The sequence below is a fragment of the Eumetopias jubatus genome, unplaced genomic scaffold (assembly GCF_037043125.1).
Source record: "Eumetopias jubatus isolate StellerSeaLion01/CBP00866 unplaced genomic scaffold, mEumJub1_p1.0 scaffold_17, whole genome shotgun sequence".
In the NCBI taxonomy this organism is placed as follows: domain Eukaryota; kingdom Metazoa; phylum Chordata; class Mammalia; order Carnivora; family Otariidae; genus Eumetopias; species Eumetopias jubatus.
This window is the reverse complement of record NW_028274823.1, coordinates 31,345,500-31,373,281: the sequence shown is the minus strand read 5'-3', so window position 1 is coordinate 31,373,281 and position 27,782 is coordinate 31,345,500.

Genomic DNA, 27,782 nt, shown 5'->3' with positions numbered 1-27,782 from the left:
CTGTAGTCCCTTTATTCTAAGGAACACATATTTATTGGTTGGCTGGTGAGTTCCAGATGCACTTGTGTTAACAGTGGCTTATAAGTGACAGATGCACAGAATGGACCCAGGAGGGGAGGCAAGTAGGGGCGAAGTGCAGAAGCTCTTATAGAGAAGCCACAAACCATGGTGGGCTTCCAACTGGCCAGAGAGAGCTAATTCAGAACAGCTTAGAACGGGGGTGCCTGCTATACGAAACTTCTCCAGGTAGAGAGAGGGCAGACCTGGGAAGGGAGACCAGAAAAAGGAGAACATTATGGAATCCTAGAGAAGCTGGTTAGAAAGGTCAGGGCCTTTTGGGGCTGGGGGGAGTCTGGGAGCAACGCTGCAGGCAGACATCTGACAATCATGTTATTCTGTACCTAGTTGGCTTGGGTGCTTTGAAGTTTTCCCACCCTGTAGTGGGGTGGCTTTTCAATCTGAGGGGCCAGCTGAGAGTATGACACGGGACAAAGCAAGACCATGGTGAACCCCTGAGTGCACAGCTCTCCACCCCTGCTTGAGATGCCCAGCCAGCAATACCGTTCATGGTCAGGAGGCTCCCTGGAGCCCAAGGTCAGCAGCAGGAAAGCTTCATCTTGAATCTTAAGGCTAGCCTTGTGGCTGACCTTGGTCCTGGCTTGCCTTTGCTCCTGCTCTTACCTTCTGACAGAGCTCTGTCTGATACTCCCAGCTCCAATAGGTGGGTCTCTATTGCATTCTCCCATTCTAGTACCCAACCACATGACCCAGGTTTTCAGGGATTAGGATTCTGGGGTCCAGATACTTTACTTCCCTCCCTGTGGCTGAGTCTTTACCACCTGCTGCCTCTTACCCCTGATATAAACTGCCTTCTTGAGCCTCCCCCCACTGCCTCATGCCAACTTCCTTTGACAATGCCCTCAACCTGGCCTCACTTCCTCCTCCCACCAACTGCCAGGATCTCCCAAGATCCTGGCCCTGCCTTGGTGAGTAGGTCTTGATCCAGGTTCCAGCCACTCCTGGCCTGGCATATCCAGCTGCCAACCCAACCAGGTTTCTGACAGACATGAACTCATGGTCATGGTTTAAAGGAGAATAATAAAAGAAGCTTTAGCAGGTGGGGAGTGGAAGCAGGCATTTGCTAGCAGCAAGAGCCAGGGAGCTTCTGGGCTAGGGGTGCCTTGCCAGTTCCACCCCAAAGGAAGAGAGAAATAGGTGAAAAGTGAACAGGAGAGGAAGGTGAACAGGAAGGAGTAAATAAAAGGAGGAAAAGAATCAGGAAGAGAAAGAGAAGGGAGGATGTTGGGAGAGGAAGCAAAGGGAGGAGGAGAATGTTTCTACTCTGTTTTGAATGTGCAAACCGAACATGAAGATCTTGTCATCCACAAAGGGTCAAGTATTGACACAAAAGAAGATGGAAAGGGTAATTGTGTGGGAAGAGAGGGCGATCCGGAGGGAGGAGCCAGACCATTCAGAGAGGAGGTGGGTTAGATAGAGGTAGAGGGCTGACAAGAACAGGTGGACAAGAGCGGACGGCATCTGGGAAAAAGGAATCCATGTTTGAAGCGTGCAAGCAGAGTTATTTCTGATTACTCCGTTGTGATTGAATTAACCAGGGTTTGTTGAGTACCTCCCTCCCCACCACTCTCTCAGCACCTCTCGGTTCTTTCCTGATTTGTCCGAAAACTCTATCCTCGTCTTGACACCCCATTCCATTAAAGATAGAGTGGATTTCTCACAGGTTCAGTTTCAGGGTCTGGAGGTATTGTTATGAACTGCCAGATGGGAGGGTAAAATGAGGACAATAAAAACAATTACAAGGCTTTTATAAGGAACGCATGGGAGAATGTACGCACAGCACTTAGCAGAGCGCCTGGTACATAGTGAGCGTCCCAGAAACGGTGACTGCTCTCATTCTTCTCTTTCCTCCAGTCTCTATGTGCAACCTGTCACCTCCACCTGCCTGTCCTTCCTTTGAAACGCCATTCACTTTCATCTCTTTCTTTTTACTCCCAGACCTCTAGCACCCCACTTTTTTTCCTGCATAGCAGATCTGGAGGTACCCCTGCCTTCATACTCTTCCCACCCAATCTCTAGTAACCCTTTCAGTTTGTGCAGAACTTTACAGAATAAAAAAATCCTCCTTGACACTTCCTATGTGGTAGACACAAATGATGGATGGCTCAAAGGGATGAGTCACCTGCCCAACCTGGCACAGCTGACGAGAGACAGAGCTGAGAAGCAAAATTAAGTCTCTTGGGCATTGCCTACCGTCCACAGAGTCAAGCGAGTCATTGCTTCTTTCATAGGGACCTGGCTTTATATTTCCCATAAACATCTTTAGGGTCTGACCCACAAGAGGCCCTCAACCAGTGTCAGATGAATCTCTCCTTGCAGGGACCCCAAGAGACACAGGGTCACCCTTGGCTCAGCCGCACCCCTGTGCTGGAAGGGTCCACTCCATTTCAACATCACGCTGTTCACACCTCAGAGGCAAGAGCCCAGCCCTGACCCGGGACCATGCACATGGTTGCTGAAGGCTGACCAGAAGCAAAGCCAACATTCCCCATGTTCAGTGAGCGAGGAGAAAAATCAGAAAATTGTGAGGAATTATGGTTGTTTAAGTGTAGCTCAAACCCGCAGAAAATAAAAGCAACTCCATGCTCATTGCAACAGAAAGGAATTGAGATTTCATGAAAAGAAGGCTTTCTTCTCCGGGAGAGTTGTGAGATGTTAGAACCAGATTCCTGCAGAGGTTGTGCAAACGGCTCCCCTGGAGGTCTTTAAGAGCCAGAGCGCAATTCGCTCTCCAGCGAGGTGGCTACAACAGGGCGTGTAAGGCTGGGGCACAGGCAGCGGGGAGCTTGAGGACGCTCAGGAGGCGAGCAAAACCTCAAAGGCAGGGCGGGGGGCTGGGGCAGGGAGGGAGAGGGCAGGCCCCAGGGAGGCAGGGGGCCAGAGGTTCAGGCAACGTGAACGAAGAGCAGTAACAACTGGAGTTCTGAGTGGAGAGCCCCGCAGGCTGGCTGTTGTCTGATCCGTCCAGTTCCTGCCTGCTGGCTGGGTCCGCTGGTCCAGTTCCTGCCTGCTGGCTGGGTCCGCTGGTCCAGTTCCTGCCTGCTGGCTGGGTCCGCTGGTCCAGTTCCTGCCTGCTGGCGGGGGCCACCAAGCGAGGCAGTGAGGAGGGCGGGAGCTCATCCTGGACCCTCAGGAGTCGATTGGACCCAACCAGACAAAGGCCAAGTATTCTACCGAAGTAAAGCAGGGTGCCGAGGCTGGCCCCCTACAATCTGAAATACAAATACTGAAACCTGAAGAGGGTTCTTTCACCAGACTCCTTAAACAGGGGTGTCTGGGGAGGATTCCAGGACCACAGATTACCCCAGGTAAAAGCACCCTATCTTCCCAGAGGACCCATTTTTACTGGAAGATGTGCTAGGGGCAGGGGGCAAGAGGAGGTGTGGTAGGTAATTTAGCTGGTAAGAAATGGAAAATACACTTTTCATTTTGATAAATCTAGATAGATCACGGAGTTGAATGCAAAATTGTGCGTGCATCTTTTAGACAAAAGGCCCTTCAGACTTCCTGTTGGGTGAGATCCACAACCCCCACCCCCCGCACCCCGACCCCTGGGTGGGGGCGGGGGATAGGCTTTCTTCTGCCTTGAGACTACCTTGGCAGTCAAGTCTGACCAGGGCCGCTTTAGTATTTACGAAGCATTGTCTCGTGCACTGCCTCATCGGGATAGCCAACATGTGTTTAAGCACTTTCTGTGGGCCAGGCACTATGCCCTTGATGACAAAGAAGTGGGTATTTTTATTTTCCCTGTAGTGGAGTTGAGGAAACAGGCCCAGAGAGAGGGAGTGATCCCTCCCCCTCAACAAGATTCTCATATGGCAAAGGAGGTTTAGGAGTGTGGGTGCTTTTTCTTGGTATGCTGAGCCTATTCCATTGTACACTCCCCCACCTGTTCCCTATCAATAGCAATCCCACAGCCCTTGCTGCCACGTTCCTCCCTCCGCCCCGAAGAGCTTTCCAGGCAGGAGGGACAGGTCCAGGGCAAACGGCGAGCCCAGCAAATGCAACTTGTGTCTGTGCCTTTTCTCCGGCATGCTCTGCACACATTTACAGATAAGGACATGAGCACAGAGACACCAGCACCCCCAGGTCCCAGGCAGAGCATCCGAGGCCTAAGCTGGGCTGGAGGAGTTCCGGTTCGGTGCATAGCCCAGGGGCTTCTGGGATGTGACCAATTCACTGCACAGTGCAGGATGGATGGGTCTCAGCCAGCATTTATCCAGGGCTTGTTAGGTGTGGGCTCTGTGTTAGGCCAGTGGGGGAACAAAGATGAATGAGTCCTTTTCTGCCTTCAAGGAGCTTACAATGCAGCAGGGAATTGATGCCGAACTCATGCGGAAAGAGATAGGGAATAGGAACGGGCTGGGGAGACGTGGCCAGCAGGTGATGCCCCTCCTTCTTCATCAACTGTAGGGCAGGAGAGGTTTCCCTGGCTTGGTTACCGGGCACCTTCCCTCCTCTTCTCTATGTGGAACTCTCCCCTCTCTCTGCTCACTCACAGTCTTCCGGGAGCTCACCGTCTGTCACACGTTCCCCAGCAGGCACCACAACCAAAGCCACTGTGGCCTGTGTTCATAAGCTGATCTACCTACATGGAGCTTTACAAACAATAACAGCACACATTGAGCCGCACCTGCATGTGCTGGGCACTGCTCCTGGACTTTTACTGCTCCGATTGTCCCTACAAGCCTGTGAGGCCAATACTTATGCCCATTTTAGAGATGAAAAGCTGAGGTTAAGTAAACAGCAAGCAAGGGGCAAAGCTGGGACAGACACTCAGGTACATTTTAGACAGCCATTCCACACAGAGTACCTCACTTGGGCCTCCCGACGACACCATGGTAGATGGAGACATTGGGACCCAGAATGAGCAAATATACTGCCAAGCTCAGTTGGTCTGCAGGCAAAGTAGAGACTAGAATCCAGATCTAACTCTTAGCCTGGTATTCTTTCCATTACATTTTGTTGCTGAAATTAGAAAATATTCCCTGTACATTTCCAGGAACACTGTGCCCAACCAGGCTTTACCTCCAAAGGGTCTTTTGCCCTTTCCTAATGGTGAAAACAGTCAGGACCAGGCACTGGTGAAACCAGAAAACTTGAAAGACTGCCTCCTGGTGGTATCCTGAGTGGTGGCAGCTGAACGGGGCCCAGGGCCTCAAGGGGTGGCTTTGAGGGTCCATGACAAAACGTCCGCAATAGTAGAAGTTGGAACTTACTGACCGCTGAGTGTATGCCAGGGGCTCTGCAAGCCCAGGCAACGCCTTCTGTCATTTCTTCCTCCCATTAGCCATGTGAGGTTGGTCCTATTAACAATCACTCCCATTTCAAAGATGAGGAAGCTGAGGCTCAGAGGTTAATAACCTGCTCAAGGTCCTGCTGCTGGTAAATCTTAAAGCTGGTATTCAAATCCAGCTCTGTCTGACCTCAGGGACTGCTTCACCTAGCCATTCCTTACCCTGCATCCCCTGCCTTACACCGTCGGAACACTGCCTACTTCCCTTGTTTCATACCACAGCCCCGGCTCCCTGAGCTGTAGCCACTCTGACCTTCTCTCCATTCTTCAAGATCATCCTCGCGCTGGGCCTTTGCACGTGCTGTGCCCTCTGCATGGAATGTTCTCTCTGGTTTACCCATCACTTTTGATGGATTATACAGGTCTCGACTCATCGTGGTCACCTCCTCAAAGATGCTCTTCCGACCATCCAGCCAAAGTGCCCCCCGGTAAGCCCAGTTCCTCATTGATTTCCCACACTGCCTTCTCCGGCGCGACATCCTCTGAGATGATCTTGTTGATTTGTTCTTATGCTTGTTTGTTGTCTATATTCCCCCCTGGGAATGTCAGCTCTGTGGAGGCAGGCACCACTGCATCCCCAGTGCTTAATACAGTGTTCAAAAAATAGTTGCTCCACAAATATTTGCTGGCTGAATCACTGGAGGTGGCAGGGAGGAAAAGGCCCCTTCGACCAGTATATTATGCATTTAACTCAGAGGCCTTTTCACTTCTCCTGTGGTTTCCTGTCATCCCTGCCTCCTTCCTCTTTGGCCCCCTCCCCTATACATCCACGACCAGAAGTGAACTGAGGCCAGAGCTAGGACTCGGTTTAATTTGATAGGCAGAGTGGCACCTGGGTGGCTCAGTCGTTAAGCGTCTGCCTTCGGCTCAGGTCATGATCCCAGGGTCCTGGGATCGAGCCCCACATTGGGCTCCCTGCTCTTTGGGAAGACCGCTTCTCCCTCTCCCACTCCCCCTGCTTGTGTTCCCTCTCTCGCTGTGTCTCTCTCTCTGTCAAATAAATAAACAAAATCTTTTTAAAAAAATTTGATAGGCAGAAAAATATTAGATGCAGTAAAGATAAGATGGCTTGCGTTTTTGGTCCTCAGAATTTGATATAGTTAAAGTGTCTGGGTTTTTTGGTAGTGGTTGTTGTTAATTCTTGTAATTAGCTTGTATCTTATAGATATTGCCCTTGGTCATTTAAAAAGAGGCTTAATTGGTCATTCAGGTTTGGAACCTATTCTGTTCTCCAACTTTATTACTTCCTCCACCACAGTCAGAACCTGGAAAGGTAGATTAGCATCTCAGGATTATAAACTGCCTGTTCTCACTCACCCACATTTGGACGTGCTCCAGAAAACAGGCTCTGGTTTGTGAATTTGAATTTAGAATCCTGCACTTGTAAGGAGAAGCCCAGACCCATACACAATTCCTAGAGTCTGCTGGAAGTCTGAGCAGAGTACAGATGCTTACCCAGATGAATTTCTATCCAAAGATGTGAGTGGCCTTGGAGAGGAAAAACCACCATGGCTTATGGTCATTAGAGCTTCCTTGATGTAATTTCAGAGAAGAAGGAGAGCCACAAACCATGTTAAATAAAACCAGGAGACTTGAGGTCTGAGCCGACAGCCCCACTATGGTGATATGATGGCAGAGCCATATCAGGGGTGAGCATGGACTGGGAGGGGGCAGCCTGACCTCTCCTCCTGGGCCCACCTCTGTCTCGCCCACAGTCCTTCCTTAATCTGAAAGATAAGACAGCGCTCTGGCTGGTCTTTCAGATTCCCGGTAGGTCTGACGTTCTAGGCCTTTATGGGGTGGGGGAAGCAGGAGAAAGTGTTGGCAGGAAAGGAAGCTAATGTCGACTGAATTCCTTCTCTATGTCGGGCACTGAACGGGTGCGGTGGTGTCACGTTCTCATGGTCTCTATTTTGCAGATGAAAAGAAACAAAAAAAGGAAGTTAAGTGACATGCCTAAAGTCACATAGTTGGAAAGTGATGGGGCTTCACCACAAAGCATCTGGCACTTACGCACTATCTCCACCTGATGCTCCAGAATATTTAATTCCTAGAAGTGGTACTCACCTCCAAAGGAGCACTGCTCTGGTTCGCACAGTGACCAGGGGAAAGGAGAGCACGGCCGGGGTTGTCAGGTTTCTTGGGTTTTTTTCAACACCATTCTCTGGCTCCTAATTAGGCAGCTGAGGGGTGAAAAGCTAAAGTGAATATAAGTAATGAGCAGCAGACCTTGTGTCACAGGCCGACCCTGGATACAGAACCCAGAATGATTCTGTAATTACACCAGCCAGTGTTTATTGAGGGTCTCTGATGTGCCGGGCACGACAGCCCAGCAGCAACTGAGGGCTCACTATACACTAGGCAGATGAATGGGCTTGGCGGTATATTTCCTATGAGGGGAGTCAGATGACTCTCCCTACTTTGCTTGTTGAGGAGGTTGGGTCTCAGCTTCTGAGAGATAAAGCAAGGACCCCAAGGTCAAACCACCAGGATTACCTGTTTCTGCTTCTAGATGGTGCAGGAGGAAACTCACCAGGAAAGTGAAGGAGCTGTATTTTCTGAATGAAAAATTGGGGCACATGGTTTGATGTTTTGAATGGTCATGGAGCAGGCCCTTGGAAAAATCCGGGAACAGTTGCCATCACCATGGTTCTTAGCACAGTCCCCTACCTTTTGGTATGCCCTCTGCTCTATGTCCCCCACACCACTCTCTGGCTGCCCAAAGCCCTCCCACAGAGACTCATCACTCTGGCTTCCCTCCTCCAAAGAATCCTATGCTCCAGAATTATGACTCCTTTAATTAATTACTTAATTTTTAGATTTATTTATTTATTTGAGAGAGTGAGAGAGCACGCATGAGTGGGGCTGGGGTGGGGTGGTGGAAGGGGCAGAGGGAGAGGAAGAAGCAGATTCTGCTGAGCAGGCTCCATCCCAGGACCCTGGGATCATGACCTGAGCTAAGGCAGACGCTTAACCAACTGAGCCACCCAGGTGCCCTAGAATTATGACTTCTTTTCAATATACAACCAAACTGACCATTCTTGGACTAAACACCCCCCTCCCCCACCATTTGGGGGGGCTAGAAGAAAATGATGGGTATAATTCATACTAAGATGTGAGTGACTAATAAGCCACCCATTGCTAGCAGGTGTTTGTCCTTTTAAAGAGAAGCTAGTTCATCCACCAGATATCTCTCTCTACTGGGATCCTAGCTGCCTGGGACTCCAGGCTCTGTGGGGGCAGGCTCATGGGGGGTAGGTGGAGAGAGAGACTACCCTTCCCAAGGGGCTATTTTTTGAATGGAGATGTTTGTCTACCTTTCTGACCTCTGAATAGAGGGCAGTGGCACAGGGAGAGCTCTTGGAAAATCCAAAAGCTACCACTGGCACTGTCTCATCTTTCTAGACCTTCTCTTCGGTGAGAAACCATTTTAATAAGACTGTAATTTTGTTATGGAATTTTGTAATTAAATATCCTTAAAAGAAATGAGGTTGCAGGTCCCTGTCTCCCAATTTATCATAGATTTAATGCCCCAAGGTATACAGTGTTTAATCAAGAATGTATCCCCGTTGTAACTCCATGTAGGCCTTAGAGATAGGAAGCGCTCTGAATTTATCATGAGGGTTACTTCCTGTTCTTGAGATGTTATTCTGTTTACCAAGTTGCAAAATAAATGGTGGCTTCTTAGTGAGAAATAACAAGCTCTCCCTCATCCCTGCATTCATGCCAGTCCCATGCGCCTCTAATCCTCAGAGGTATATCTATCCATCAGCTCTCCATAGAATAAAGGTTCAGAATTGGCTTCTTCTTTTAAGGAGCAGACGCACTCCCCCTGCTGGCTAAGGCCACCCACTACACCTGTGTCCTGCAAAATCACAACACTTTGGACTTCATTCAAATCACAGAACGAGCACCTACTATGTGCCAGGTGCAGTGCTAAGGGATATAAAAATGAGAAGGACCCCTGTCCTCAAAGAGCTTAGAGTCTCATTAGAGAGACAAAATGTGCCTATATATTATACATAATATATACAACAATTGCAGTATCAGAGAGGCAAGAAATTACTTCTGTCTACAGAGATAAGGGAGGCTCCAAGGTGGTGATAAGCATCTTACTTGCATCTTGAGAAAGCAGTTGGATTTCAGGAAGTGAAGAGGGGAGAATGGTCAGTGTAAGGAGTCCTAGAATGTTAGTGGTGAAAGAGACCTAAGGAATCAGGTACTTTAACCTCCTCCTTCATAAGCCAGGGAAAAGGAGCTCAGAGAGGCCACATGCCCTAGATGTGAGAGACATGCCCTGGAACAGAGACTGGAACCCACCTCTTCTCCCTCTGACTCCAGGCTCACCAAGAATTCCAGGTGGCGGGAGGAATGAAAGATGGGGGTGGGAAGTGCCAGATATGTCAGGGAAATGGAGAAAGGAGTCTGAGCCGCCACCACAAGAAATCCAATCCCATTTACTGAGGAAGTGAAATAGTCTGGTTAATTTAATTTCCCAATTAGATGGAAGTTCAGCAGAAAGGCTGCATTGTTAGAAATGTTAATTTTTAAAAAAATTTCCTAAAATGTTTTATTTCACTTTGCTTCCTTAGCAAGCCAAATAAATGTAACGGATCATTCATTGATAATTTTGGATTGTTCAGTACCTCACAGTATTTTAGATGTAGACAGCATGCAAGCTTATAGGTATAGACCCTTGGAGGGCTCTTTAAATTCTTTTTCTTTTTTAGAAAGAATCTTTTTTTTTTAAAGATTTTATTTATTTTATTTGAGAGAGAGAGAATGAGATAGAGAGAGAGCATGAGAGGGGTTTGGGTCAGAGGGAGAAGCAGACTCCCCACTGAGCAGGGAGCCCGATGCAGGACTCGATCCCGGGACTCCAGGATCATGACCTGAGCCGAAGGCAGCTGCTGAACCAACTGAGCCACCCAGACGCCCCCCCTTTTTTTTTTAATTCTTTCAAGACAGTATACTTGCCTGCCATTTGTCTCCTCATCATTAGCCATAGTATTTAGATTTATTTATCAGGGAGGGGGAGTTTAGTACAGAAAAAATGTGATGAAGTGAGGGTTATGTCTGACTTTTCTCTGGCTAACTGAGGTTTTGCTGGGTTATTTAGGTGGTCCCTCTTGAGCCCCCTCCCACAGCTCTGCCCTCACCGTTGCAGGGCTGTGCTGAGCGGTGGGGTTTCTGTGAGGAGCCCTGTAGAATTCCTGTACGTGCTTTGGAAAGGAGCAGGTGGGACATTCCATTGAGGATACTGGCTGGCTCCTACCCAAACTCTCCCCACTAGAACACCCCTGGGGAGTTATGAGCAGTGGCCTTGTCTAAATGGGGGCCCTGTGGGATTTGGCTCCAGCCTGGGTGTGGCAGCCAAGCCTCCCAGATGACCCTCAAATGATCACCCTGTGTGGTTCCCTCCTATGTTACACCAGAATTGAACTGTACAACCAGGGTGCCTGGGTGGCTCAGGCAGTTAAGCGTCTGCCTGCAGCTCAGGTTATGATCTCAGGGTCCTGGGATAGAGCCCTGCGTCAGGTTCCCTGCTCAATGTGGAGTCTGCTTCTCCCTCTCCCTCTGCTGCTCCCCCTGCTTGTACTCTCTCCATTTCTCTCTCTCAAATAAACAAATAAAATCTTAAAAAGAAAAAAAGAATTGATCGTACAACCAATTAAATAGTTGATAGTATCTCACTTCCCAGTTGGGTTATAAAAAGGCATTATGGCTTCTATCTTGGTGAGTCTTTTCCTCTCTCAGATCCCTTGCTCTGGGGGAAGTCAGCAGCTATGGTGTGAGCCGCTCTTGGGGAGGTCCATGAGGCAGGGCACTGAGGCCTCTAGCCAACAACCACATGAATGAGCCTAGCAACAGAGCCTCCAGCCCCAGTCAGACCTTCAGATGATGGCCACGCCGGCTTACATCTTAACCGCAACCTTATGAGAGAGAGCCTGGGCCAGAACTATTTAGATTCCTGACCCTTAGAAAGTGTGTGAGATAATAAATATTTGTTGCTTTACGTTGCTGAAATTGAGGCTAGTTTATTGTACAACAGCGGATAACTAATACACCAAGCTAGTGACCTCCCTAGGCTGGGGAACTCGGGCACTGCTCTCTCTCGGCTCCAGGTAGCCAGAGGTCATCTTGACATCCTGGAATCTTAAATCCAGAAGGGGCCTTGGAGCTGAGCTAGTCTAGTCCCTCATTTTACAGATGGAAAAAAAGGGCCAGCAAGGAAGAGACTTTGTGTGGAGCCATGCTGAGGCCAAAGCTTCAATCTCCTAATTTGGGGTTCAGTCTTTTCCCCCATATTCCCATTTCCAGGACCTAGTCAGCTTCCGTGTTCACTGCTTCATCCACCAAATATTTATTATGTACTAGGTGCTGTGTTAGGCCCTGGGGCATTGTAGGGACTCACAGCATATGTCAAAGTTATATATGAATAACACATAGTTATGATAATGGGTACATGGTGAATGAATGAATGAATGCATGAAAAAGACTGGAGTACAATCAGGAGACTCATGTGCTAGTCCTCTCTTTGCCACAGATGTCCTGGGTCTCCTTTGTCATTCTCTGTAAATGAAGGTTCAGGCTGGTGTGCAATACAAAGACTTAGATTAATACATAGAATCTTAGACTTTTAGAACTAGACAGGATTTTGGCAGGCAAGTGATGCTGAAATTTTAGAAAGATAGTGTGTCCCTTTGAAAATGGAAGAGTCTCGGGGCTCCTTAAGCCACAGGCACAAAACCTTCTGCATACAAATTCTAGGTAATTCTTTGAACATTTGAAGTCCATCTGTGGACTTCCTAGGGATCCATAAGCCAAGCATCCCTGATCCGATCTAACCTCCTGTTATTTTAGGTGAGAAAACTGAGACCCAGAGAAGGGAAGTTACTTGCCTTACATCACACAGCAATTTAGTAGCAAAGCCCATGCTTGAACTCCTGAAATCTGGTCCAGTGCTCTTTCCACACAGAACCCTGTCTCATGGGAAGCAGGCAGGTCATGAGGAAAGTATAGAAGAACTTCAGGAAATCACACACACATACTTATTTTCTGTTAATATCTCTTGGGGACAGGCAGAGCGGCTTAAATGATCAACTCTGTCTCCAGCACTAGGCTGAAAGGCATCAGCAGATGCTTCCTAAAACTGTGCCATTGGAAAGCACGAGAGCCGAGACTGGCAGGCGTGGGGAATGTGGAGAGTGGGGGACCGTGGAGCAAAGTCTTGTGTCGTGGGTGCTCAGTTGTGAAGCCCCAGGGACGGTCAGCTTCGCCCTGCCCACTGGCTGGTCCCAGGCGCTCAGGGGCACTTCTGCTGTGGAGCAGACAGTCCACATTTACACAGGACCTGGTTTTTCCCTCTCACATTAACAAGTAGCTCAGCACAGTATCAAAGAGCCCTGGTGCTAGCCTGCCTGGGTGCAGAGTACTGTTTTGCTACTCTTTTTACTCTGCCATCTTGGGCTATTGGCTAAGCTTTTTTTCCGATCTGTAAAATGGGACCATGATAGCCCTTACACCACAGGCTTATTGTGAGGGTCCAGTGAGTCTGTTTGGTAAAGCGCTTAGAACAGAGCCCGGCATATAAGAAGTGCCAGGTAAATGTATGATAAGTAGGGGCATAAAATCCACACTTCTTCGGGCATCAGTTTTCTCTGTGGGGTCCTTCAGAACAGAGGCCACTAAACTTTAAAATAGGGCCACATAAAAAAATCAACTTCACTGAGGTACAAATTGCCTACAACCACATGTATGTATTGCAAGCATACATTTAGATGGACGAGTTTTGGCACGTTTATATACTTGTGTGACCACCACCATAATCAGGATATAGAACGTTTCCAACACCCCTCATCCCAGTCAATCTCCCTTTACCTCCAGCCCCAGATAACCACGATCTTTGCCACCAAAGCTTATGATGACACATCTCTATCCGTAAGCAGGTGTTGAGCTGCCAAAATATACGTATGTCTCCCAATATATGGATGCATTTACTTACATATCACACATGTCTTGTTGTCAGCATATATTGTACACACTAGGAAAGCTTATTTTCTGTTTTATTTTTTATTTTTTTTAAAGATTTATTTATTTATTTTAGAGATAGCGAGAGAGCAGTGGGCGGGACAGAGGGAGAGGGAATCCTTAAGCAGGCCCCCCCACTAAGTGTGGAGCCTGACACGGGGCTACATCTCAGGACCCTGAGATCATGACCTGAGCTAAAATCAAGAGCCGGATACTCAACCAACTAAGCCACCCAGGTGCCCCACTTTCTGTTTTATTTTTTTAGATTAAGAATGAGAGAAATTATTAAGCAAATGGACAAAATTTGAACAATTGGTGAATCTGGGTAAAGGGGATATGAGTTTTTTTACAAAGTTCTTGAGACCTTTTTGTAAATTTGACATTATATCAAAATAAGAAGTGATAACAAATAAAATAAACTTTAGTAGCTGTAGATGGAACCACTGTTTGGTACCTGGAGCATGGGTCTGCCTCAGAAGCCCCTGGAGAGTTCACCAAGGCTGCTGGAGCCCGGGGCCTCACCTGGCTGGAAAGAATCCAAAGCTCCAAGAATGAGGCCTGGGGCACCTGCCTGGCACCTAGTGAGGGGGCCAGCTTCCTCGGGGCTATGGGGCCTTTGTCCACACCAGCCTTTGGGGTAAAATGGGCCAAACCTGAGTTTGGCAGGCAAAGACCTGGCTCAAATTGGCAGGGCAGATGTGTCTGTGAAAATTCTTTGTATCCATAGAGCCCTGTATATGTATAAGGGCTTAAAGCAACCACAACCCGTAGGAACGAGGCAGCTTACAAGTGCCTAAGTATAGAATTATTATATAAATGTAAAATAAAGCATCAGTTGGTTATTACACCACCATGATCTCTTCAGCCAACACTGTACGGGTCTGCTCAGGCTGCCCAAGGAAAATTCCACAGACCGGGGGGCTTAAGCCACAGAAATTTATTTCTGGAGTTTCGGAGGCTGGGAAGTCCAAGAGCAAGGTTCTGGCTGCCTTGGTTTCTGGCTTGCAGACGGCGACCTTCTGGCTGTATTCTCACATGGCCTTCGTTCTGTGTGTATGTGGGGAGGGGGGAGCTCTGGTGTCTCCTCCTTTTATAAGGATGCCAATCCCATCAGGTTGGGGTCTCACTCTTATGACTACACTTTATAACTTCTGTGAAGGCCTTATCTCCAAATACAGTCACACTGGGGTTAGGGCTTCAGTGTATGCATTTTGGGGGGACCATCGACCATCCAGCGTGACTACCACCATAATAGCCGTAACTATGTAACCAGTCCCTCCTGTTCACGGCTTTGGTCAAGCCTGCCCCCTCTCGGGACAGCTCCCCACCCCCCACAAGGCTTTCTCCCGTCTTTATTCCGTTCCACTGCCTTGCCCCCTTTCTTCTGATTCTTAGGTTGTTGCTTACTGCTGCTTCCCTAGGAGTATTCTGTGTCTTTGCGCATACTTTCCCTCTGCTGCTTGCCTTGGTCAAGGGAAACTTGGCTTTTATAGGAGCTGGATCTACAAGTCCAGAAAAGGAATTCCCTAGAACCCTCCCATACTGGCAGCCTATCCCCCTTAATCCCCCCAGGCTCCCCCTTCTCCGATTGTCGTGACGATGGCCATCTCGGCCTCCAGCAACCCACTGGCTGCAGGAAGGGGTGCACGGGGAGCTCACAAAGATTAATGAAGCTGCCGGTCCTCCTGGAGGTCGCAGTCACCCTGAGTCGAGTTGTGCCCCAGAGCCCTGTGCTGGCCTTTTCCTGTCGCCGGGACATCATTAGAAATGTTAATTATTAATTATCACTGAAAGCTCTTTTTGCTGCATTGCTGTTCTCAAGGGCTCTTACTATCTCTCTTGTCCGCCCTTTCTCTCTGTAACTGGATCCTCGTTCCTGGGTCTCCTGTTTTTCTTTTAGTCCTTTTCCTCTGATCACCTCTCACCTGCAGGCTGGCAAGTTGGGGTATCCTGGGGCAAGGGGCAGCCAGGGAGAGGTGACTGGGCATATCCTTTGACTGTGTCATTCTGGCCAGAGCACCCACTTCCTTCTTTCAAAGGATTGAGGTCTCAAGGACATAGACACTGGGCAGAACCTGGGGAAGAATTGGGTTCTGAAGTTGTGAAATATTTTTGATGCTTCTGAGAAACTCCCGTTTCTTCCTTCCCCTCTGTCCTTTCAGCTTGGGTGCCAAGGCCCCGTGTTGTTGGCAAACTTGGGGATCCACCTAAAGAGACATAATCTGAAGGAATCCCTGGGAGCATCTCTCCATCAAAAATGTCTCCGTCACCCTGTTATGGTGCCACACTTCTATCCCCGGGGAGGCAGCCTGGTGAAGGGAGAGATTGCTGGAGAAATCAGGTGGCAGCTCAAGGCCCAGAGTTGTCACTACCTGCCCTAAGAGCGTGGGTCACCTCTTTTCACTTTGGACCACATTGTTTAGTGAAAAGAACAGGGTTTTGCCCTTAGGAGACTTGGGTTTGAATCCCTGCTCTGCCGTGTACATGCTGTGTGGCCTCGGACAACTTAAATGACTCCTCTGAGCCTCGTTATTAAAACATGGCAATGATCTTTTCATCTCTGGGTTACTGGGGAATTTAATGAGATCATGACCTCTAGTTCTGAGCCTGCCATATTGAGGGGCTTAATAAATGTGCATGTCTTATGTATAAAAAAGAGATGAAAACACCTGCCCTTCCTATGGGGCAGAACTGGGAGTGCTGAATTTCTGAGTACCTGCTCTGTGCTGGTCATCCTCTTATATGCTTTACACATATTAAGTAATTTACTCCTCATAGCAACTGTCACAAAGTTACTATTGGTATTATCCCTACTTATGAAGAAGGCAAGTCAGATAAAGAAAAGTTAGATAACTTGCCTGAGGTCATGTGCTAATAAAGTAGAAAAGCTGGGAAGTCTTTGGGACAGTTTAGGGACTACAACTGTGTTGTCCAATAACGTAGCCATTTGCCAGATAGGGTCACTGAGCTCTTGATACGTGGCTAGTCTGAACTGAGGTGTACTTTAATTGTAAATTATAACCCTGATTTAAAAGACAGTATAAAAGAGAGGGGGAGGGGTGCCTGGGTGGCTCAGTCGTTAGGCGTCTGCCTTTGGCTCAAGTCATGATCCCAGGGTCCTGGGATCGAGCCCCGCATCGGGCTCCCTACTCAGCGGGGAGTCTGCTTCTCCCTCTCCCACTCCCCCTGCTTGTGTTCCTGCTCTCGCTGTCTCTTTCTCTGTCAAATAAATAAATAAAATCTTCAAAAAAAAAAAAGAGAGGGGGATTGGAAAACGGGTCATTCATAATTTTTTATATTGATTCCATGTGAAGATGGTTATATTTTTGGATATACATTGATTTAAATTAAAAAATGTTATTAAAATTAACTTTACCTATTTCTTTTCCCTATTTTGAATGTGGCTACTAGAAAATCTTAAATGACATAAGAGGCTCGCATAATGTTTCTAGCGGACTGCGTGACCTACGACCCCCTGCTTGTAACCATATCGTCCCTAGCAATGAGGATTTGTAAATATTAAAGTGCTAGGTTATGACAGGATAGGAATGTCCGCGCCAGCTCCTAAATGCAAGTTCATAGGTTTTTGCCAATACGAGGAGTCCTTTTATTAGGGTGCAGGCATTTTTTGAGAGAAGGGCTTCTCCAGGGCGGTCAAGGAGTGGCTTACCAGAAATGGAGTCTTTGACCTTGAGTCTTTACCCACCTCCCTGCCACCCAAACTGGAGAGAGAAGGGAAAGGAAAGGAAGCTTGTCTGAGACAAATTTTTGCTCCCCCGGTCTGCCCCAGGGTGGGGTGGGGACTCACCTCTAGTTCAGCAGCACCTCAGCCAACTGCTTAGGGCTCCCGGCAGTGGGTGAGGGAGGCAGCGCTCCTGGGGCTGCCCTCCTCATGGTAAGCATGGCCCACTGTCCCGTAGCTTCTCTGGCAGACCTCTGTGTGGGAGCCTCCAGTGATAGGAAGCTCAGTGGCCCTCTCTGACCCACAGCTGGATACGTCTACTTGTTAGAAAACTTCTTTTTATTGAACCTCCCTTTACAGGGTGCTTCAATTCCATAAATCACTCTGGCTTCTATCTTCTGGAACTGTGCTTCTCAAAATTCCAGGAAATATGGCAGGGAGTTCAGTGCCCTCCAAGACCTGCTGGGTCCAGATCTCCATGGGTAGGGTCCAAGGATTTGCATCTCTCTTGTCTCTTTCTCCCCCTCTCCACTTTCTCTCTCTGTCTCTCTGTCTCTCTCTCTCGTCTCTCTCTCATGCACGCATGCACACACACTCAGTATTATAAGAACCAGACCCACAGGCAGGGGCTCTCAGCTGGGTGTCACAGTGCCCAACAGTGTGAACAGTTGTGACATATGCTGCCGTAATTTTTCCTAAAAATAAAGTGGAAAAACTTGCAAACTATTTACTTCTTAAATTTAATTGTGTGGATTCAAGGGTACTCCTAAAATAGTGCCGCTTTTCCTCACTCATGTTCCTGGACACTTTCTTGACCAGAAGAGAAAAATGTGGTGTTAGTGCCATATGATAAACATGGTGCACACCCTCGCCCTCTCTCACCTCTGCCCGAGATGGTAGTAATTGAGGAGAGGGAAGTATGGGTCAACAACTATGCTAACACCGAGCACTTCCTCTGTGGCCAGCAATATGCTGAGAACTTTCTGTGTAGTATTGCATCTGACCCTCACACTCATCCTTGGAGGTAAGGACCATTACTAGCTTCATTTACACAAATGAGAAAACTAAAAGGAGAGGTTGGGTAACTTGCTAAGGTCACCCAGCCGACAAACCAACCAACCAACCAACCAACCAACCAACCAACCAACCAACCAGAATAAGGTCTTGAACAGGTCTATAGGTCTGTCTACCTTGATAGACTTTAATTATTCCATGACTATTGGAGACAGCTGGGGAGATTCATATACTCCTTGCCCAGGGACCCAAATACGGGAATCCAGCCATGTTTCCATGAGAGGTACCCAGAATTGCAGAGCAGAGAGAACAAGGCAAGGCAAAGGAACAGGTTATTACTCTTGGGACTTTGGCCCCAGTCACCAATGCAGGGTGCCAGTGAGCCACATTGAACCCTTTGGACAACTCTTTTACCTCAATGAAGACAGCCTAGAACCAACGCCAGCTGAAAGGGATGCTCTGCCAGCTTCCATGCCAAAATGTCTTTTAATATTTCCACTCGAGGAAAAGCCATACTTGCCAACAAGGAGTAGATGAGAGCACAAGAGACCAAGAGCATATTTGCACACTGTGGATTTATTTATTCCACATGCTGCTCAGTCTCTAACCCTACGAGGGGGCCCCAGTCAGCACCCATCTACTATCTACTGCCATCTATATCTATAGCACCCATCTACTGCTCATCAGGAGATGGGCAGTAGAATCTTCCTCCTGGGAGATAGGGAAGCAGGAAGAGAAGCTGTGATGGTTTCTTGACCACCAGACTCCTGCTGGAGGCCAACGAGTCACCACGACACATATGACTTTGACTGTGGGGGCAATGACAAGTTATTGTAAGTTCTTTACTTTCCTGCAACTGTGGTGGTGGGAGTGGGTGTCTAAAAATGAGGGTCTGCCCTGGGAATGTGTTGGACATGTGAATGTGATTTGTCCCATGGATCTTGGCAGATCAATGTTGTGAATGGCTGGTCTAGAGGTAGCCAGTGAGGGAGTCTGCTCCAGCTTCCACATGACGACCTGTCACAGGTTTGAAGCAGCACTCACATGCCTTTTGATTTGTCTCTTCTCCTGGACCAAAGTTTTCCACCTCCCTCAAGCCTTCCTTATGGACATGAGAGTCAGCTACTTCACCATCTGGCTGCCATTCTCAGGACGTGCTCCAATTTCTCAATGTCCTTCTTCCTCTGCAAGGCCCAGCTCTGAGCCTTGTGCTCTGGACAGGATTGATCAGTTCTGAGTCAATCAAGGCCATGTTATGATCTAGACCAGAGACACTCTACTTCCCTTAGTATAGCCAAGATTTTGTTCACTTTATGTATCATGTATCAACCACATAACACAGTTGGACCAGGCGGAGCTAGTGGCCAATTTACAGAATAACAAACAAATAGGTCATTTTCACGTGGACTGCTGCCAAACCAGGTCTACCCCATCCGGTACTTGTGCAATTAGTTTTTAACCTAAATGCAGGACTTTGCATTTCTCTCTTCTCATTCCATCATGTTGGTTTCAGCCCTGTATTCCTTCCTGTTGAGGTCATTTATTTCCATTCTGACATCTGTAACTGGTAACTATACTTCCCAGCTTTGTGTCTGCTGCAAACTTGATTAGAACACCTTGTATGTTGTCTTCTGAGTCACAGGTAACAATGCCAATGAGGTCAGCGCCAAGGACAGAGCTCTATGGCATGCCACTAGAGACCTCCTTTGGGTTGACACAGAAAAACTAATCAACATTCTTTGACTGTGGTTGCTCATCCAGCTATGACTCCACTTCCTGTTCTGTGACCCAATTCTCATTTCCCCAACACATCCTCAAGGGCACCAGGTAAAGCATTTGTCAAACGCCATGCTGAAATCAAGATGCATTGGGTCCATATCATTGCCTTGATCTGCTGCCTGAGCAAGTAGAATTGCCGCTGACACGCAATGGGCAAGATATGTACCTATCTCTGGGGTGGAAAAGGAAAATAAATGTATAAATGACTGAGAATATAGGGATTCACTGTGGAAAATATAGGGAAGCCCATTTAAAGTTGAAAGGTTAGTACATAAGCCTCTCCAACTAGCAAAGATTGCCCTATTCCCCCAAATGTTTATATTGTTTTAACAGTTTATCATGTATGGTAATTATTGCATGCATTTTCATCTCCCCCATGAAACTCTGAACTTTTTTCTTTTTCTTTTAGTCTTTTTTTTTTTGCTTAAGCCACTTTTATATCTCTTGTCAACAAATGTTTTCAAAAATATACACCTTAAGTCAGGGACTGTGTCTTAATCACTGCAAAATAATGTATGGAAAATCACCCAGTCCAGTGTCTGGCCCAATGTAGGAGCTCAAAAAATAGTACCCTTTCTGTGCTCACAGCATATAGCGCCAGGGCCTTACACTCTGTAGGTGCTCAATAAATGTGTGAATGGATGCACACATGCCTGAATGGTTGTTCCACATCTCCCTGGCATTCAGACTGACATAGTAAGGGCATGGGGGCAAGGACACCAGGGGACCTGGTACCTGGGCATAAAGTTGAGCTGAGTCTAATCAGGGCCTGATTCATATCAACCAAACCGGGTTTACAAGAGGCTGACTGTTGAACCAGAGTGTAGCACATTAATTTACTCTGAGAACTACCATCTGACCCCACCTGGAGGGGAGAGGCATATGCCTGGCTGGAGGATGTTGACTGAGTAGACTTGATTAGTTGTGGGGGAGGGAATGGGGGATCCCAGAGAAGGCAAGAGCAAGTACAGAGGATGAACTCCAGCAGCATCTGAGAGAGAGGTCAGGGCTCAAAGAGAAGTCAAGGTCAATTGGTCATCAGGTCTGAGGGGCAGGCATGGGGCTTGGCATGGGAGAAAGGCAAGAGGACAGGTGCCAAGCAAGTACTAGAAAAATCAAGCAGCAGAAGTGGGCATGCTCTGAAAGGGTCCAGGACTTGGACTGCAAATGTGCCTAGGAAGCCTAGAGCTTACTGTTATTAGTTAGGGCCAACTGCATGGGACCTGGAGTGATTTGGCCTGGTTGAAAGACCCGGATCTGGGCAGACTGTTACAACAGTTAAGTGCATCTAAATACACAATTTGTCCTGCTCCATATTGAAGAAACACCCATGTATCTACATTATCCAAATGCTCCCTTTAAATACAATTCTTTCCTTTGTTAACCAGACAGCCCGTTATTACAAAAAGGCTTGCTTCGTCCCTTACATGTCCAGGAGGGTCTTTGCACTCAGGCAGCCCTGGGTTCAAATCCCAGCTCCGCCATTTGTAGCTGTGTGATCTCAGGCACGTTACTCAGCATTTCTAAGCTTCCGTTTCCCCAACTACAAACTGGGAATAATGATTAACATCTACCTTATGATACTGTTGGGAAATTAGATTTGACATATCTAAAACGCCTGGCAGGCAGTTGTAGTAAACTGTAGCCATCAGTATTAACTCTGTGACCTCTCTGAGCCTCATTTCCATCATGAACGTGATGGCTGGAAGGACTGCGAGGACAGGGAAAGGAAGACATTTCGTAAAGTGTGAAGTCCTCAATAAATGTAAAAATTCTCATTAGTCACAGGTTGCTTAGGTAACTTAGTCTCTTCTGTATACCTTCCAAACCCAAAGACGTGCCCTGCGTCAGGCTTCTAGGGGGAGTCTTCAGAGGGGACACTGTGATGCTTTCAAAGCTGTGTGCAAAATGTTGTGGGCACACACATCCTACAAATCCCTCTGGGGGGAATGCCTACAGCTTTAATTATATTTTCAAAGGGGTCCATAGTCCCCCAAAGGCTAGGAAACACTGCCCTGGGGTTTTGAAGCTGCAGGAAAGCTATAGTTGCCCAATGTTGCTATAAAATCTGGAATTCCTTAGTGTGGTGAGAGAATAGAGTCAGTGCTGGGGACATCTGGGACAATCCCAGATATGGGTCCATTTCCCTGGAGGTCTTTACCTCCAGCACCCAGCAATTCAAGGTCCTGCTCTTCCATACCCTGCTTATTTCTAGAAGCCCTGCACATGAGCTTGAGCTAGCTTTTCACTTAAATAGCCCTCCCCATTAGCAAAAGCCTTTCATGCCATTCCCAGAGTAATTCCAAACAAGCCTGTGAGATCATGTAGAATTATGACCCCCATTTTGTCAGTGGTGAAAAGCGCTCAGAGACGCTTGGGACAGTGGTCAATAGAGTTGATAAGCAGATTGAAATCAGCACTGTGGGTAGTCAGGACCAGAGACTGAGGATCTGAGTTGTAGACCAGGTTCTGACTCTATGTGGCTGATAGAACAGGCTAATTTAAGAGCTCTGACAACTACAGAGGCTTGGTGAGGAGGCAGAGGGCAGTTGTCAGGTGATGCATCTGGTCCTGGTCACTCTGCTTTCTGGTCCACCCTGAGGATAATGAAGTTGGGTTGCTGTCTGTCCGCACCCGTGTAAGAAGATGCTATTATCTCCCTGCTCCTTTCTCCCCAAGGCTGTCAGACTTGGGGTGACTCCCCAGACCTAAGGAGTCTTGAGGAGGAGACTTAGACCACCACCATCACACTAGACATCGGGAAAGAACCCTCTCTTGCTCTCACCCTTCCTTTGCTTTGGGTGACCTTGTATCCCATAGAGCATCACGTTCCTAGACCCGAATTTGGATATTGAAGGGAATAAATGGTCTCCTCTGATACAAGGAAAGAGTGTCCCTGCACAGTCCAGCCTACTGAGATGTGAGTTCAAAACCCCGCCTCATTGTGGCAATAACAGCCAACACGTAAGTATTTATGTAGTGTGGTACTGAAGTTTTGGAGCGAATATTTAGTACATTTAATTCTCCCAACAATCTAACAAGTAAATGCCATTATAATCCCTTTCTAAGAGAGAGGAAAATTGAGGCATGAGTCAGGGAAGCAAATGACCTGCCCAAGGTCACACAGCTAGTAAGTGGTGGTGCCAGGTTTCAAACCCAGTAAGCTTGGCTCCACAGTCCATGTGCTTAACCACCATATTCTCTCTCTAAGGGGAAAGTACCTTTTCTGGCTCTGTCTCATTTGTGCACATATCTACGTTTGGGTCCTTGCTGGGAGGAGGAGTCCCTGGACCAAGGAAGAATGTATGAATTCCCGGTTTGAATGGTGTATCTGGCCTCAGTTTCCTCATTTGTAAAGTGGGGACTGTTCATGCCCTACTTTTCCCCACAATTATTGTGTGGATCAAATGAGCCCTGGTGCAAAGGCTTTGTAAACACTGAGCATTGCCCAATAAAAGGCATTGCCATTATCATTATTGGTTGAGCAGCTCGGAGTGTACCAGCTGCCTGGGGCGATGCGCAGCCTGTGATTCTGCTGGAGCTGGTGACTAGAGCCCTCTCCACCTGCTTCTCTAAGGCTCAGCCTCCATCCCTCCTCCCCCCAGTTTTCCCTCAGAGGAATTTGGAGGAGGCATTTTGTTTTCCAGCCCAGAACTCAACCCAAATCCCAGGAGGAGAAGATGCGCCAAGACACTGACCTGTTTTGCCAATGCATTTGCCCAGGTGCCCTGGCCAGCTCCCAACCCTGGCTATCCATCATCATCAGCTCAAGCAGACACTTGCTTGCAGTTCCACCATCTCTGTTGTCATTTGCCCTCTATCCCAGCCTACCCCTCAGCACCAGTGTCTTCATGACTAGGTGCTGTCTTGCACTTCTGAGAAGACCGAACTCCAGGTCCTGGGATGTCGGGTACAGGAGAAAGGACTGAAGGAGAAAGAAGTGTGGCCTAAGTCATGTTTCTAAGATTGTCCCTTCCTGCCCACTTCCCACAATTGCAACAACAGATTCAAGTGGGCAGCTAGCCGCCTGTTTGGCCGACAGATCTAATGGCAACATGAGGGAAGGCTCCAGCATTTGAAGAGGGCCCACCCTGTCCTCAGGCATGTCACTCCCTGAGCTGGTGGGCTTCTAGAGGGAGATGTGGTTCCTGGTTGGTTGAGGTTTGAGGGATGGAGAGAGGGAATTGGTTCAGTGAAGGAGGGGGTGTGGAGAGGAGGAAGCTGACAGTGGGCAGTAACTCTAGGAGTCAGGCTGGCTCAGAGTGGGGAATGTGAGGGCTGGGATTGTTGGGCTCCTGGTTTGCCCAACCGGGGTGGAGGGGGGGTCCAAGCTACAGAGAGATGTGAGGGTATCTAAGCAGCACAAAGGAAGATTGGTGGGGACCTGCCTTGATAGAAATATAGATCTGTGGGGGTGCCTGTGTGGCTCAGTTGGTTAAGCGTCCAACACTTGATTTTGGTTGCAGTCATGATCTCAGGGTCATGAGATCCAGCCCTGCGTCGGGCTCTGTGCTGGGCATGTAGCTTGCTTAAGACTCTCTCTCTTCCTCTGCCCCTTCCCCAACCCACCCCTCTGCTCACGCTTTCTTTCTTTCTCTACAAGAAAGAAAGAAAGAAGGAAGGAAGGAAGGAAAGAAGGAAGGAAGGAAGGAAGGAAGGAAGGAAAGAAAGAAAGAAAGAAAGAAAGAAAGAAAGAAAGAAAGAAAGAAAGAAAGAAAGAAAGAAAGAAAGAAATATAGATCTGGAAGTGGGATGGTACTGGGTGGATGTCCCATGAGCTCCTCATTTTACAGATGGGGAAACTGAGGCCCAAATAGATGAAATGTCTTGGCCAGGGTTGCATGGGTAGTGGCAGAGATAAAACTAGAACAAGGTTTCAGGTTAGACCTGGAATAACTCTCAGATCTGATGCTTCTTATCTGTGTGACATTGGACACCTACTTAACCCTCTGAACCTCAAGTGTCCCCATCCATAAAGCGGAGGTGATAATGTTGATCTCCCAGGGTTGTTCTGAGGTCTTGTCCTTTCCACTGCACATGCTGATCTTCCAGGTTTGGCAGCCTTGGCATGTGAGAGATCCAGGGGCTTGAAATATTCATAATCTGGGTTGTTTTAAGGGTAGGTTTTGGTGAGTGCTTCAGTAGCAGGGCAGATGCAGTGAGCAAGGAATGGGTCAGAGGAGCAAGAGGGGAACATGAGCCTTCCCCGGTCCCTGGTTATACTTTGCTGGTCTCACTCATTCTTCGGTGTCCCCCTCTGGCCACCATCTTGACGACTTTCCTTCCTGTGTCTCCTCTCACTTAGCAGTAAAAAGAAGTACATTTGTCATTACTTTCTGTTTGTAAGGAATAGTACACTATAGACCCTGATCTTAATTTTAAAATCCCATCTCTCTCTTTGTCAATTTATTCAATACTCATTTATTCAATATGTATTTATTGAGCATCTACTATGTGCCAGTCACTGTGCCAGTGACTGGGAATATAGCAGTGAGCAAAGCAGGTTAACTTCCCTGCTTAGGAGCCCATGTGGAACTTCTATTCTAGTGGGGTCATTACCCACCTCCAGCCACACGGCTCAATTAAGACATTTCTTTCTATTGTTATCATTTTTCTTCTTTGGCTGATATGTTTCTGTGAGTCTGTAGTCCTCCATATTGTAGAGCACTCCCCAACATGACTGAAATCCATTGCCTGGTATAATCAGACTTGGTGATAAATCAACATGTAAAGGAAAACAGGTTAAGTGGCAAAGCAAATAACCGCCCCCCCAACCAGTTCACACGCCCAACCATGCTGGTTTCCAGGACTTGAAGACCATTTCAGTTTGGCTAAATGAGCGGAGGTAGTTGGCTGTCCACAGAGCCCTCCCTTCTGCGGTCCTGCAATAATGGGGACAGGCATCCTGTGCTCCATGGTTTAGGACAACACAGCTGGGTATGTGGGAGGGGCTCAGATTTGCTGAAGAAATGTGGGTAGATGGGTAAATGGGCAAATGAATAATCAGAGCTTCTTGGAAGTGTCGCGGTGAGAGCAGGACCAGGTACTCTAGTGATCAGCTTTAACAGGGGCATCTAGCCATGTCAGGGCTTTATCCAAGAGCAGATCTTATCTTTGGGGATGGGGCACACGGAGCACGGAGAGTGCGAGCCTTTTCTTCCTGCTGAGTCTCTTCCTCCTCAAAACCTGGTTGTTAGCCTTCCCCGCAGGTGCTGAGGTGTACAAGATCCTCAGGAATGTCTGTGGGGAAGGGAGGGTCTTGCCGACCCAGAAATGCTTTTCTCAGGAGCAAACATAGAACACGTCAAAGGAAGGCTGTCGCTGGTAAGTGCCGATAATCTGCTCAGGGAGATGAACTGGGGCCTCATCCCTCTGAGCAGGAGATTAAAGACCTGAACTTGTGATTGCTGCTTGGCTGGGGACCTCTGCCGTACACCGACAGGGAGCCCCGAGAACACAGAGAACACAGCTGCCACTGGGGAAAGCCAGCGTGGGGGACCACCAGGGGCGGGCTGTTGAAAACAAATGGGGCAAAGAAACGATTCGGATGCTATCGATTGGAGCCGATGTTTGCAGAACAGCCGGAAATGACTTCCTTGCCTTCACAACCGATAGGGAAACTGGAGTCAGTGAGCCTGGAACAGACCTTGCTGAACCCTGTGACGGGTTGTCACGTCCCTAGCCCTTCTCTCCCTCCCAGAAATACCCACGCGTCAACCACCGCCCCCCCTCCCCCAACCTCTCAGAAATTGGAGCCGGAGAGATGCGCTAGGTGCTCCCAGCTGCCCTGCTCCTCCCTCCCCGCTCATACCCTCCGATGGCCTCTAGCACGAATGTGTTCCTCAGCCTCCCACCAGGCTGGTGGCTGCCACGGCCACATCTGGCCTCTGACCCCCGCCTTGCCTCCGTCAGCAAGGCTTCTGCCGTGCCTGTGTCTGGAGGTGGAGCAACGCCGCCCCCCTTATGTTAGCAGCAACAACGCTGGAGCTTGTGTGGCGGTGGTTTACCTAAAAGAACGCCACTAGTAAATTAACCAAAACAAACCCAACAAAGGAAGTACAAAAGCTTATAAATGGATGAGTTTGCAGAGCAGGGACCCTTCAACCCATGATGACTCAAGATTAGCTCAGTGAGCACAATCTGCTAGAAACCCAGGCCTCTGTTTCCTTCCCTTCCCTTCCCTTCCCTTCCTTTCTTTTCTTTATTTTTCTCTTCTCCTCTTTCCTTTCCTTTTCTCTTCTGGCTCTTTTTTTCTTTCCTTCCTTCTTTTTTGCTTACCTCCAGCCTGTGTTAGTCTGGGTCTTCCAAGAGGCAGATGCCAAGACAGGATTGAAGGAGCATCAGTTTTACTGGGGGCAACACCTGTATGAGAGAAAATGGGGAGGGAGCTAAAAAAAAGAAAAAGGCTCGAAGAAGCAATGTAAGTCTGACTTTGAGTGCAGGAGGGAAGGTTGGGCGTGCCTGACTGCCCTGCAGTCTAAGGAAGGTTCAGCTAGGCTGTCGGGGTATCCTTGAGCCTGGGCTGGCTGTCTAAGGAGTCCGATGTTGCTCGGGCATGCGCCTCCCCTGAGCACATCCCTGCTGTGCTCATTCATCCACTGGGAGCAGGGCCTTGCTGTCAACTGGGTGATGGGTTTTAGAACCTGGCACTGAGAGGCTTGGTCAATCCTGTCCTTGCACTTGGAGGTCTGTCAGGCACATTCTCATGGCCACCATGGTCCTGTCTGTTTTGGCATGCCTGAAGCTAAGTCACGGACGATTCTACCCTTCGATGGACTCTTCTTCTTCCTCTAGTCTTCCCCTAGATATCTACAGGGATTCCTTCACTTCTGCCTCTCTACAAGGCCTTCCCTGGCTACCCCGTCTAGAATTGCAACTCTGTCCAACACGCCCTTGCCTCCT